General features: G+C 35.7%; 1 protein-coding gene and 1 long non-coding RNA gene across 3 annotated transcripts in view; one reads left to right on the plus strand and one right to left on the minus strand.

The window, feature by feature from the left end:
* The window catches only part of LOC127988260 (uncharacterized), a 50,912-nt gene that overhangs the window by 24,757 nt on the left and 11,656 nt on the right, over positions 1-14,499 (plus strand). The gene's annotated exons all lie outside the window — the stretch shown is intronic.
* On the minus strand, positions 12,687-13,563 carry LOC127988279 (uncharacterized). Its single transcript, XR_008161606.1, has 2 exons — positions 13,474-13,563; positions 12,687-13,061 (listed from the first exon to the last, which is right to left on the minus strand). It is a non-coding gene; the product is annotated as an uncharacterized LOC127988279 (long non-coding RNA).

The raw sequence follows: 14,499 nt of genomic DNA on the forward strand, positions 1-14,499 counted from the left end.
TATAAATAATGTAACAATTTACTGTTTTTAAACATTAAAATAATATACACTTTTCTTTCATAGATTTTCAACAGGTTTGCAAACAATGTCATCATTTCTCACTTTTTTCTCCTCATCAGGTAACGTTACAATCAAACACAACAGGTATGTATCCACAAAAGTATTCAGCTAATCAACAAACAATGCTCAAAATATCAAAATCAGTTGCACTGGCAATGAACCCATAAATACACTGCTTAACAATGGCAGTTTGTCCCCCCTCCTCGTCAATTCTCTGCCTTCTTCATCACAGTTATGTTTTACATTGCATGCCACATAACGTTACATAACCGAATTTACCTAGCTGCTGAACAATATCCCAATAATATCAATTAGTATTAGGCTAAAAAACTAAATATAATACCGAAAACACTCGACATGTCAACAAAACGATAACACCCGGCTGCAGCCTGCAGATCGAGGTGGGGCTGCACCTGGGGCGGGGTTGCACGTGCAGCCCCGCCCCACACCTACTCTAATTGGTTCGATCTTCTTTCAAAGACATACATGATCGGAAATGTGTGCATAGTTGGTGTCAGGCGGCAAGGAACTCGACCGGAAGTTGAAGTCGGGTGGGGGCTGCCATCTTTTAGCAGAACTTCACTTGCGTTAGCATTCCCATTGACTCCCATTCATTTTGGCATCACTTTGACAGCGAATAACATTACATCTGAGCATTTAAATACTCTGTTTGTCCATTATTTATTTCTAAAGATACACGACAATGTATAAAGGGCTACATTACCTTCTATGTTACATTATGGCCCCGTATAAACAGTTTTTGTAAAAAACAGGCTAACGATTGCGTCATAACCACTCGACTCTCTGTCGCATTACCGTACAGACAGGAGGAGAAGCTCGCAGGCAATTAACTTAATATGGCGTACTGGCGTTACATTTTAAAATTCCATTTCAAAATAATTAATCAGAATACTTACTCCTGCTCACTCACGCCAAAGAACTCCCTGCTCAAGCTCGCCGTCTCTGCAAGATTAACGATGGCAGTTTGCACGCACAGCCACTAGAAGATTTACATCTGTCAGACAGGTTGCTGACGTCATCAAGCTTCGTTTGAGTCTGCGCGTCAGAAACGGAAGTGCTAAAAAACGCTAAAAATGGGCTTCACTTGTCTCAATTGAGTTCCAATGGGGTCGCTGTGTCCATTTCTTTTACTGTCTATGGTTGGTATAGGTTGGAGAATGCTGTTTAAAAAGCTAAAAACCCTGTAAAAGTTTTACAAAGCCTTTACTATAATGCAGTTTTTTTTATTGTTAACTTGACTCACTATGTCTGATTTATTGAATCAAGAGATGTTAGCTTCTGCAAGTTTACTCTTCTTGACCAGACTAATTCACAAATGAATAATTGGGGCATTCTAAAAGCACGCTCAACGTGAAAGCACGTGGCTTTATGCATTAAAACAGTGTTTTAAAAAGACCAAACTCAGTAAACAAATTATTAATAAAGCATTCTATTCACAGGTAGGGGTGTGCCAAAAAGGGGCGTGTCAAGAGAGTCCTTCACGAAAGCTGTATGTTCTACATACAAGTTTGAACACTATTGATTTACAGATTAACAGTACGACGAGCATAAGGACAACGTAAATAAGAAGCTTTACCTTCCCTTTATCCCCCAACCCGAAATAACTTTTTTTCTTTCTTTTTTCTTTTTTTAGTAAAAATGGTGATGATATAAAAAATAGAAAAATAAATAATAGTTTATTTTTATTTTTTTTAAACGCCAATTTTATTTAATTATGCATTTTCATAAATGGATATATTTAAAGAGAAATGTTTCAGCTTAATGAACATGTTCCAGGCAACAGGTTTTTCCAAAAAAAAAAAAATCCTAAAAATGTAAGCTGCATTCACTTTTTTAATAATTTGTCACCTCTATCAGACAAATTGAAAAGCATGATATTTTAATTTGATCCATACGATAAAAATGTAAATTCTTCAATTATGTGATAATGTTGTTCAGTAAAGAGGCTGAAGTGATCAAATATAATTATTTAATTTCTTCTCTGTTTTCACACTTTCAACACTACAAATGATTCAATTCCTAAATTTCTACCCTCTTTTTTAAATAATAAACACATAAATTCTTTGATAAATCAGAGGTATTGTGTAGTTCAATTCATTATTTACTATTTCAAAACAATACACTGATAAAATAATAAAATCTTTGTCAAAAGTAACAGAACCCTTCATCTGACCAATGCATTCAACACCACAGAGGTCTCTTAAGAGCACCTGGAATAAGTGAATCTCTATGCTTATAATTTTAATGGTTTATAATGCTATTTTAAGTAATTTGGACCTCTGATTCTGCTCTCCTGTCATTTTCACATATATGTGACGTTTCTGATGTAGTTTATCAGTGAAACAAACAATTGATTTGAAGTTTTTATTAGCTTATTATAGGTCAGCTTACAATTTACAAATAAGGACAGTGGAAGCAAATAAAAACCACAATAAGAGCAAAGATATATAAGTGCTATAACAAGTCTTCGTTATCTTAACACAGTACACGTATCAAGGGCTTTTAAATAATATAATAAATAAAAAGAAAACAGAAAGAATAGAAAAAAAGAGCAAGAGGTCATATATATATATATACTGTATATATATATATATATATATATATATATATATATATATATATATATATATATATATATATATATATATATATGAAAAGAAAATAGAATACACAAAGATTAGAAAGGTAGTTAGATTTCTTTTAAGAATATAATTAGAATAGTGAGTGCTAAAGTTAGAGGGTCAAATAAAGAGAATTTATAAATATATATATATATATATATATATATATATATATATATATATGTATGTATGTATGTATATATATATATATATATATATATATATGTAACTATATATACTTAACTTCAAATATAATAAATCTCTTAACTTATAATAAATAAATATTTTGTCAAGACAAAACAGTACTTACAAATGGCACCAAGCACCTACAACTCTTCATAAACTATACTTGCAAAAATATAAAAAATTACTTTGTCATTTAAACTAACACTATAATCTGATCAAGTAACTCTTTTAACATTAATATGAATAATTACATCTTATTTCGCCAGTGGCTAATTTTTCCTTCTCTCTTAGCTCTGATATTAGCAGCTAAGCATTTATGGCTCAGAGACCTGCATTAAAAACCCTGCATACTCAGTGCCCATGCACTCATGCATCATGTGTCATCAGAGCAATATTGTTATTGACATGAATGTGAATGATACCTCACAGCTCTCACCCCCATGCACTGAAGACCATGCATGCATCACATATGAGACCAACTACACATGCTAGAAGATCAGCTGATAGATTTATGACAGAAGAGCATTTTCTATTCCTGATTTATACACTTCTACATGCACTAGTATATGCGCAGCTCATACCAGGGTCGTGCACAGACGTTTTGAGAGGCAGTGGCCCAGACCAAAAAAAGGGGCACTAAGGGGGTGGGTGCTTGTTAAAATGGCTCCCTCACTCTCCATATTTTCCTGTTCTGCCTCTGTTTTCCCCTCTCTGTCCCACTGTATTTCATTTATTTTTCGATCTGAACATTTTTTTACTCTGGCTCAGTTCCAAGACCTTCACTTTTACTTTGTTGAGTTGACCCTGGGACAGTTTCATCTTAATATAATAACAAACCTTTTACAATCAGATTGTAAATATAATTGTTACGTTTAGTGCTAATTCAATTTATGTTGGTGTAGTGTAATTACTCATTCATTCAAATAATTTAATGCCTGTCTTCCTTTGTTGTCAGCTGGTTTAACAGTCTTGTCTGTTATTTTGGCCCTTCCTCACTTTCTGAGCCTGCTTCTTCCTCATCTTCAGTGGAAGTATAAATATTAGACATAAACAGCATACATTTATATTATATAAACAACTCATTTAGAACATTTATATAACATTTTTAATTATTTAATGAAATATTAGCCTATGAATATGATAGTATCATCTAAAACAAGTGATTATATTGTGAAATATACCTAATCCATTTAATCCCACCGGTCACAATAGTGATTGTAAAAAAAAGGTTTTCATTTATAAGTCCCTAAAAACCTTTCTGATTGGTGTTTTACTGCACTTCCTGCAAATATGGGAAAAATATGGGAAAAATAAATATGTGCATTTTTACATGATTAGTGCAAAATTGTCACATGATCAGAGCAGTTCTTCCTGTTTGCACCTTGAGCTCCAAAACTAAAGGCTAGTAAAGTATGTTAACATACAGATAAAGATTTTTGGTACACATTATCTTTAAGGTGTCTAGTATTAATATATGCATTCACATACAGTATATTTCGTTTTGTTGAGTGTGGTCATAGAATGAGGAAACATGTTGATCGTCACAATGGTGAACGGAGGAATAACAATATAAATACATTGCAGCTGCGAGTGAAAATTACACTTAAATGTTGCAATTACAAAATATTGCACTAAATTAAAAATTTGTTCCAAATTCAGTACTACAGTACTTGTGACTGACAATAAAACACAATTTTTCAAACACTTTTCCAAATAATAATAATAAATACATTATTTCACTCTTTCGCTCTCTGCTGCTGTCCCTGTCTTCTTTTTTGTTAGTGTTTTTTAATCAATCCGCACTTCTGCCGAGCCTGCACTGGTGTGAGATCCACAGCAGACTTCTACCCGTCAGTCAAAGTAGCATTAGATCACAAAAGTGCAGACTCAGTGGAAGACCGTGAGGGTTTAGGGTGCCATTTGGGACAGGGTCTGTGATTGATGCTGCAGAGCAAGCAGGAAAACATGGAGTGGATTCGCAGAATCAGTAGATCTTTAGCTGAGGTAACAGACCGCTATGAGCCTGGGGTGATGGGGGACTGGTGAGAGGGGCTTCTCAGCTGATGAGGGCAGAGGGGTCTTGCCACCGTGCCACCCCCCTGTGCACGGCCCTGGCTTATACACATCACACAACTCATTCTAGGTCAAATATACTGCAGAATATGGAGCAGAATTAAAAATGACACAATTCTCTCTTCTCTTATTGCTGCTCCATGGTTTCCTCGATCTGTTAGACAAAACGTAACAAAATTGTTTTTATTTTCAACCTTTTAACCCTCTCAGTCTGACCTTTCAAGTCCTTTCACATAAACATTTCAGGTTTTCTAAGGCCCTTAAATAAAATAATAATAATAATAATAATAATAATAATAATAATAATAATAATAATAATAATAATAATAATAAACCTGCTGTACACAATCTACTACATCCCTTAAATGACAGTTAATTCATTTGATCCAGTAAAAGGTCTTCTAAAGTAATACAACTCCATTTGCACTTCACATACTAGGCCTGTAGGTAGCACCCAGGCTTCATTCAAGCATAAAGCAACACAACATCTGTGCACCTTTGTACATTCTTCCATTGGAAGTAAATTACATTTTGATTAATTGACCAGAATATTATTGTTCATAATTGTTGAGAGGGGCACTTCTGATTAATTTTGTAAAGGTCAGAAGCAATAAAAGAAAAAAAGATGGGGGGATTCGGCTCTGTGTCGACTTACCGCGAGCCTAGCAGTGGTAGTAGACAGCTTTCCTCTTCCACATATGGAGGAGATGTTTGCAAACCTGTGTGGCAAGACAAAATAAAGGAGGTTACACACAGTTCGAGATGGAGTGCATTTGCTTTTAATTGAGACACTCAACAATAGTATACTTTATTAGTATAATGTTTAGTGAGTTTGTTTGTTTTAAATCACTGTCTTACTACATTAAGCCACATTAAGCGCTTTCTTATAACGTTTTTTTTTTTATGGGAAAAGGCTTAACGTTATTAAACGTGTTGAAATCATATTCAGGGCTCATCTTATTTTTTGTGGATAGTATACTTTATTAGTATGATTTTTAGTGAGTTTGTTAATATTACTTAGTACATTAAGCCACGTTAAGCGTTTTCACATTAAGCATTTTAGAATGTCCCCAAAAAATAGACTCATATGTTTCACACATACTCCATCTGCAGTGCGTATGCAGTCTGTGTTCGTTAAGTATGTGGTGCAGAAGCAGCACGGACTCATTGTGCTTTCACACAGGATGCGTTTGCAGTCCACTACTGATACACGGCCGTTTAGTCCACAAACACAACATGTGTTCATTATTAAGATTTCAAATCATGTATAATAATAATAATAATAATAACAATAATAAATAAATAAAATTTTAAAATCTCAGAACAGTAACAATCTTTCATAGACATTAATTTGTACTCAATAAATATAAAAAAATATATAATTTATGGATTTGACTTCTAGATTTGTATAATAAGTTGCTGAAGCAAGCGGCAACACATAAACATAACATTTAGCCCACTTATCTTGTTAGGATATCGCAAAAAACACTACTGACAGAAACAGTCGACTCTCGTGCCTTTTGCATTTAAATCTTTTCTACAAGTAATCCCACGGGTCTTAATAAACTTAGTTTTCTGCTTCCATAAAAGTGCATATACAGTAGGTATTATGTTGCCTTGTTTATCTAAGCTCTTTTTTTGTTTGATTAAACCTATAGCCAAAAAGCCACGTGTTGACTGAAACACAGTAGGCTTTAATTAATATAACATTTATTATGAAATTACTGCATTTCCGTCTCACTCCATGTTAATTTTTACCGCAAACAATGAGCTGTCCCTTTAATTCAGCGCGTGCAGCACAGTAAAAATTTAAACGTTACATAAACGATTGCTGCACTGCTGCAGACGCACCGCTCCTTGAATGCACTGACGGACCGCTACCGCGTGCAGTGAACTCTTTAATCTGTTAACATGGGTGCATTAAAAAATACACAATGTATACGCACTGCAGATGGAGTATGTGTGAAACAGGCGTCAGACACTTGTGCTTCCGCTAGTGACATCACATGCAGTCTTTATTTTTTTATTTTTTTCTATTTATTTATTATGTTTTGTTTGAATCTCTTAACATTATACAACAGTACCCAGGTGGTGAAGACAAGAAAAAATTAACTCAATTACGAAGTCACTTGCAATCTTCACTTGCACTCTCCGCTACCTGCGACGTCACTTTTCAATTGACACAAATCGTACAATGGAGACAAGACATGGTGGTGATTAAACAATTAAAATTAATTTATTACTGTAGCATACAGGGTCTGCAAGTCATTTGTAGAAGAAAAGACACGACCTGCAAATCTGTGCCCAAGAACTGCAGAATTTGAACACAATGCTCAAAGTCTCTCATTTATGGAGCCAAAAGAGTCTCAATAAAGATAAATGCACACACTACATTCACATATGCACACACAGGATTCATACATGCACACACATGATTCATAAATACACACACAGGATACACAAATGTGCACAAAATGTACAAATACACACACAAAATTTAAAAAGCACAGAAGATTCACAAATGCATACAAAATTCAGAAATGCAAACAACATTTACAAATGCACTCAAGATTCACAAATGCACAGAACAAGATTCAGAAATGTATTTCTGATGCACACACACATATATCTTGATTTACAAACTGCTTGCGGTCTGTGAACTTCACTGCATTTGTGTGTGAATTTTGAGACTCCTCTGACTTGGCTCGACACACAAATGCATGGAATGATCAGCAACCAATCAGATGTCTCCCTTCTTTTAGCCAATCACAAGAACGCACTCCACATGGTTGTTTACTTATAAGACAATCACATGAACGCGTTCACACAGCCTATTTATGAAATTGTATGGAAATACAGATGTTTAGATTACAATTCAGGTTTATTTTTTATTATTTTTTACAAAATATAAATTTAAAAATATCTCAATACATATAGCCCAGACTGTGACTGCAGAAAAAAAGTTAACCATGGATTCATAAATTTACAATAGGCAATTATTTCATTTTATTGAAATATTTTAATGAAAGTAAAAAATAAAAAAATAAAAAAATTACACTTTTTTGAATATTTTAAGTATATCTAAATATTCTTTTAGATGCAATATAGTCATTTTAATTATAATATTCGGTCCCTACATGAAGAGAGAGTCATATGGAAGTAAAATAATGACAAATGTCTTTGAAACAAAAAAGCATGCTGAATAGCACTAACTGAAAAATAATGCATTGCATTAACAATACTTGCATTTTAATGCCTTGTATTTCCAAGGATTACATTTTTAGGTCCTGAAATTTAACATAGTTGTTCGTTTCAGCTGTGAATATTTCAATTGAAAATATTTCACACACCTTTTTGTAATTAAAAATCAATAATTCATATTCACGTTCCAGAATTCACTTCCAAAATATTCAATCGGTTTAAAAATACGATGTATAATATTCGACAGGCAAATTTCGGTCCATTTTATTTCACTTTCCAAATTCGCTTCCACAAATTCAGTGGTTAAAATTCGGCAGATAATACGCCCTTTCACATCCGGGAGCTGCAGGAATAGCAGTAGAGCACAGAGGCATGATCTCCATCTCCTGTCAGTCGCTCACCAGCAGGTGGTGCAAGCGTCTTCTGATGAAGACCAAAGCAACGGGTGGATTAAGTAGTAGTTACAAAAACTGATCTGCAGAAATGGAGTAAGCGCTAAGCAGAAGTTTTGATTATCGGGGCATGTGGAAGAGCTGATTGTGTGAATGTGAATGTTTATTTCAACATTTTTGCCTTTACCATAGACTGTATAGACTGTTTCAACGGCATCAACATAAACAAACGTTAATGCGCGTGAGCGCTTTTGTGGACCTAACTTAACTTCCGGTAGACTCCAAATAGAATCAATAACAACAGCCAAGTCCCTCTAGAGTAGATATTTTTTGATAACAAACAAAATATGTTTGCTGCGTGGATCAGGCGGGCTTAATGAAAATGCAAATTCATTCTTTGCCAGCAGGAGATGTTTTAAAGCACAGACATAAAGCGCGAGAAATAGAGGTTTCCCCAGTAACAGCTGTAAACAAAGCAGAGCTGGTACGCTCATACGCTGCTTTATCAGGCATATAACATGCAATTCTTCTTTCAGAAATACAGCGATATAAAAACACCCGTGCCTCGTTTTGATATTTAAACATAAATGTAAGGAATTATTATTATTAAACGTGCAGTACGTTACGTAATGTTACGTTACTCATGTTTATTTAACGAAGCTTTTTTGAAAATCGATCAGTTTTAAAATTGTGTATGGGGAACACATCCCGCAGCACAACCACCTGAGCCCAACTTCAGTCTACTCATCACCTTGGCTTTAACTGCGTTTGTAGATGGCACCGCAGCCAGACCGATATAACACAGACCGGAAGTTAACTTAGGTCCAGGCGCGTGCGCCCGATGAAACCGTCTATAAAGGCTGTTACCTGTAGCCTAAGCAGCATTCTCTACCATAAAGGAGATTATAATGGGATTTTACCCAACGCTGAAGTACAGAACTAACATTACATCCCCTCACGTCACACTCCAGGATTCCCCAATGACGAGTAAGGGGCTTTTCACATATTGCGCTTAAAAACGCATGGAAAACGCTAGGCACACGGCTTTCTCCTTCTTTCCAAAGCGCTCGGGCAGTTGCGCAAATTTCAGCAAAGGATAAATGGATTTGCAGCACTAAAATCGCTTGCAGTAGCTCTGCTACTAAATTTATTTCAAAATGGCAATCCATATACAGCTATGATCATCTGTTCCTTCATCTTGGCTGAGCTTTCAACTTTGTTATGGGAAAGGATAAAGTTGACTGGTTAGCTCTTGTCACATGACCCGTGGTGCTCTTGCGTATTCTGAAAAATGTAGATGTTTTTAACTCGATGCGGTGCAGACGCACCTAGAAAAAAACTAGGCGTCTTCATGGAGAGAGCAGGGACCTAAGGGACCATCTGACAATTCCACTGACTGGGTTAAAAGGTCCAATGTGTTTTAATTAAAATTTTAAATAACGTACTGTCAAATTCTAAATCTTGTGTTTCTCATAGTGATTATCTACAGGTGAGATTTTGCCTGTACCTCCCTTCATATATTTACAGTATACAATTATTTACATATTAAAGAACCCTGGAAAGGGTTTTTCAGTTGTTGTACATTGCTAGATACAAGACTGACTTACTATTTTTTTCTTAAATATTTTTGTAGTGTCCATACAAAGTGAAATAAGTTATTGGCCATATATATTTAGTCAGTTTGAGTTAATAATTAATTTAGTGTAAACTGATTAATTTGAATGTAATATTGTACTACGTTTCATTTTGAGGTAAATTTGAAGATGGTCCCTAAAGCAGCTTAGGCGAATAGACAGCAAATATCAAACATAAAACTACTGCGCTTGGTTTTCTTTTTACGAAAAAAAAAAATTATTTGGTGAAACTTTTTGGTTTGTGGGGCTCATTTCTGTGTTCATCTGCTGAAATGTACATAATATACAGTAATATATTGTATTAATTAGATGCCGAATTTAATATCTTTGAGGCAATAAAAGACGTTAAAGTTTAACACGGAGTTTTTCTTATTAAGTGACTTGGATAAAAGCGTCTGCTAAGTGAATAAATGTAAATGTAATCGCTTTTAGTGCAATGAGCCAGTTTTATTTTCTTTAACAGATTTCTCAGGGAAACCGCGTGAAACCTTGAGCGTTCGTTCATATTTTATATCTGCTTAACTGTCTATATAGTTTGCATAATCATCAATAAAGTGTAATTTGAGATCTGAGGTCTTATATCATAGTATTAATTGATTGAGAAGCGTTAAGTTACTCGTCATTGGAGAATCCTGCAGTGTGACGTGAGGGGATCCCCAGTAATACAGCACAGCGTCGCACAAGCCATGACACAAAAGTTACGGAAACTAAACAAGCGAAAGCAATATATGTCTTCCTTAGATGTAATGTTAGTTCTGTACTTCAGCGTTGGGTAAAATCCCATTATAATCTCCTTTATGGTAGAGAATGCTGCTTAGGCTACAGGTAACAGCCTTTATACAGTCAATGGTAAAGGCAAAGATGTTGAAATAAACATTCACATTCACACAATAAGCTTTTCCAATGCCCCGATAATCAAAACTTCTGCTTAGCGCTTGCTCCATTTCTGCAGATCAGTTTTTGTAACTACTACTTAATCCACCCGTTGCTTTGGTCTTCATCAGAAGACGCTTGCACCACCTGCTGGTGAGCGACTGACAGGAGATGGAGATCATGCCTCTGTGCTCTACTGCTATTCCTGCAGCTCCCGGATGTGAAAGGGCGAATTATCTGCCGAATTTTAACCACTGAATTTGTGGAAGCGAATTTGGAAAGTGAAATCAAATGGACCGAAATTTGCCTGTCGAATATTATACATCGTATTTTTAAACCGATTGAATATTTTGGAAGTGAATTCTGCAACGTGAATATGAATTATTGATTTTTTAATTACAAAAAGGTGTGTGAAATATTTTCAATTGAAATATTCACAGCTGAAACGAACAACTATGTTAAATTTCAGGACCTAAAAATGCAATCCTTGGAAATACAAGGCATTAAAATGCAAGTACTGTTAATGCAATGCATTATTTTTCAGTTAGTGCTATTCAGCATGCTTTTTTGTTTCAAAGACATTTGTCATTATTTTACTTCCATAGAGTCAGTGGTCCGTTGAGAGAGGAAAGTGACTCTCCGGCTGCGCAAAGTGAGTCACTGGCTGCGTGAGGAAAGGGAATCGTTCGCTCAACTTCGCTGGGTGAGGAAAGTGAAACGTTCGCTGAGGAAAGGGAGTCGTTCGCTGCGAGAGGAAAGTGAGTCTCCTGCTGCGCAAAGTGAGTCGCCGCTGCGTGAGGAGAGTGAATGGTTCGCTCAACTTCACTGGGTGAGGAAAGTGAATCGTTCGCTGAGGAAAGGGAGTCGCTCGCTGCGTGACTCGTGAGGAAAGTGAGTCGTTCGTCGTTCGCTGCGTGAGGAAAGTGAGTCGTTCCCTGTGAGAGGAAAGTGACTCTCCGGCTGCGGAAAGTGAGTCTCCTGCTGCACAAAGTGGGTGTCCGGCTGCGCAAAGTGAGTCGCCGGCTGCGTGAGTCGTTCGCTGCGTGAGGAAATGAATCGTTCGCTGAGGAAAGTGAGTCGTTCGCTGATTGAGGAAAGTGAGTTGTTCGCTGAGGAGAGTGAGTCATTCGCTGATTGGCTTATAAGTAAACAATCCCCCACGTGGGGTGCATTCTTGTGATTGGCTCAAACAATGGAGATATCTGATTGGTTGAAGATCATTCCCTGTTTAAAAAAAGGCATTTGTGTGTTGAGCCAAGTCAGAGCAAGTATCCCAGAGTGCAGTCTGGACGATGGGGCGGGGCGACACGTTGGGGCGGAGTGACACGTGTCGCCCCGCCCACCTCAGCAGTTATTGGTTTATGATTAAGATGAGCTTCCCAGCTAACAAAAAAAGGTCCCCAGGACGTCCCCTAAATGGCCTCTGCGAACGTCCCCCGGACGTCAGCGTGTAGGGTCCGCTTGACGTCGAGCGGACGTTCGCGAAGACGTCCCGCGGACGTTCAAGGGGACGTTCACAGGACGTGCAGCGGACATTCGGGACGTTTAGGGGACTTTCACTTTAAATCCCCTGAATGTCATTTTATTGTACTTTTAAGCTAATCAAAGACAACAGACACGCTGTATGAAGCAAAATAGATTTATTTTAATTGAACAATGGTAAAGTTGCAGGGCTACGAAAAATAACCATGGTTTTATTATAGTAAAACTGTAGTAACCCATGGTTTTTTGGCGTATTGACTGCCATTTGTAAAACCACAGATTTACTACAAATACCATGGTTAAACTATGGTTAATATAGCAAAACCATGGTTAATTTGTGGTTACCATGGTTTAACTACAGTAACTATGGTTTTTTGGTTTTATTTGTAGTAAAACCATGGTTAATTTTCGTAAGGGTATTTTCGTGTGTGATTGTGTGTGTGTGTTTTTTGGCGTGTCCGCGTCTCTGGTTGTCAGCTGTGGTTAGTCGATGGCATTTCTTCCCATTGTCTTTTAACCTAAAACAACAAAATGAACACATTCAGTAGTGTTATGACTTTATATATCTAGGACTGTCGTTTATCCATTGACAAACGATTTGTAAAGACTGTTGACAGTTTGGATTTAGACCAAGCGGTCCGAAATGTAGCGGACATGCCTTTTTGCCGCATATAGGCGTCTCAGTGTGTATTTTTACCATATGGAAATTAAATATTTAAGTTTAATATCTGCCAGTATTATATACGTTTAATCATTTCAGCTTTACAAGCTAACGTTAGCTTAGAAAGTGTTCACATAGCCTAACCTCAGCAGCTGCGTGGGCCAACTTCAGCAAAGGTTTAAAAAGGTAAACTTGATCAAATGTAAGCATTAGGAGATAAACAGTAGTTAAGGTATCTATAATGTCTAATAATATAAAAGAATAAATACCTTTTTTGACCAAACAAAAGCGAAAACTCAAAGCCGTGTCTGAGGAAATCACCAGATGACCGTTAACTGTCATTAGCGGCTGAGCGTTGCGATGGATACATGCCGCGTGCCCTAAAGTGACGTCATTCGGTCATGTGCTCATTTGATCGACAGCTGCTTGGATCCTATCTCCAGTGTGGCTATATTACTTTTTTATTAGAGCTCCATGTAGTGTAGCAGTCTCAAATGCAATAACTAAAATAATTTATTTCCTAAATAACTTTTCTTGTCGTCTTACCAACAGTTTATATATACAATACAAGTTTATTTATATAGCACAAATAAACAGTTTAATACGTAAATGAAAATAATTTATTAATTTGTCTTACCTGTGTTATTTTTCACTTTTTTTTCTTCATGTTTTACTTGGCATTCACTCTATAACATTCTAGTAGAGCTCCTGGGATGCAAACATATTTTCTTCATTCATGCATAAACCGAATTGTAGCTCTGTTCAATTATATTATTGAAAGTTTATATCATCATGATTAAGCATCATGATTTTGATGTTTAAATACTGAAAAAAGACTCCTGATTTAATGACATTTTTCATTACAGAAGTTACTCCTATTTTCTTTTTCCAGAAATGAAAATTAATTAATTTAACATTAACTTTATTTTACAATGTATTCAAATCTATATAGTAAAAAAAAAAAAAAAAAAAATATATATATATATATATATATATATATATATATATATATATATATATATATATATCAATCAGCAAATCAAAACATTTTTTTTTTTTTTTTTTTGCAATCTGTTATCATTACAGTTTTGTTTTAGGCAAAAATACCCTTTAAAATCCAATATGAGTTGATTTTGTCAACTCTCTTTGTCTGAGTTGCAAGATGTCAGGTCCAGTGTTGGGAAGGTTACTTTGGAAATGTTATAGGTTACAGATTACAAATTAAATTATTTAAAATGTAATATGTAGTGTCACTGTTTCAAGTGACTTTAAGTAATGTAACTGATTACATTTGA

Source organism: Carassius gibelio, chromosome B22, assembly GCF_023724105.1.
Source record: "Carassius gibelio isolate Cgi1373 ecotype wild population from Czech Republic chromosome B22, carGib1.2-hapl.c, whole genome shotgun sequence".
Taxonomy (NCBI): domain Eukaryota; kingdom Metazoa; phylum Chordata; class Actinopteri; order Cypriniformes; family Cyprinidae; genus Carassius; species Carassius gibelio.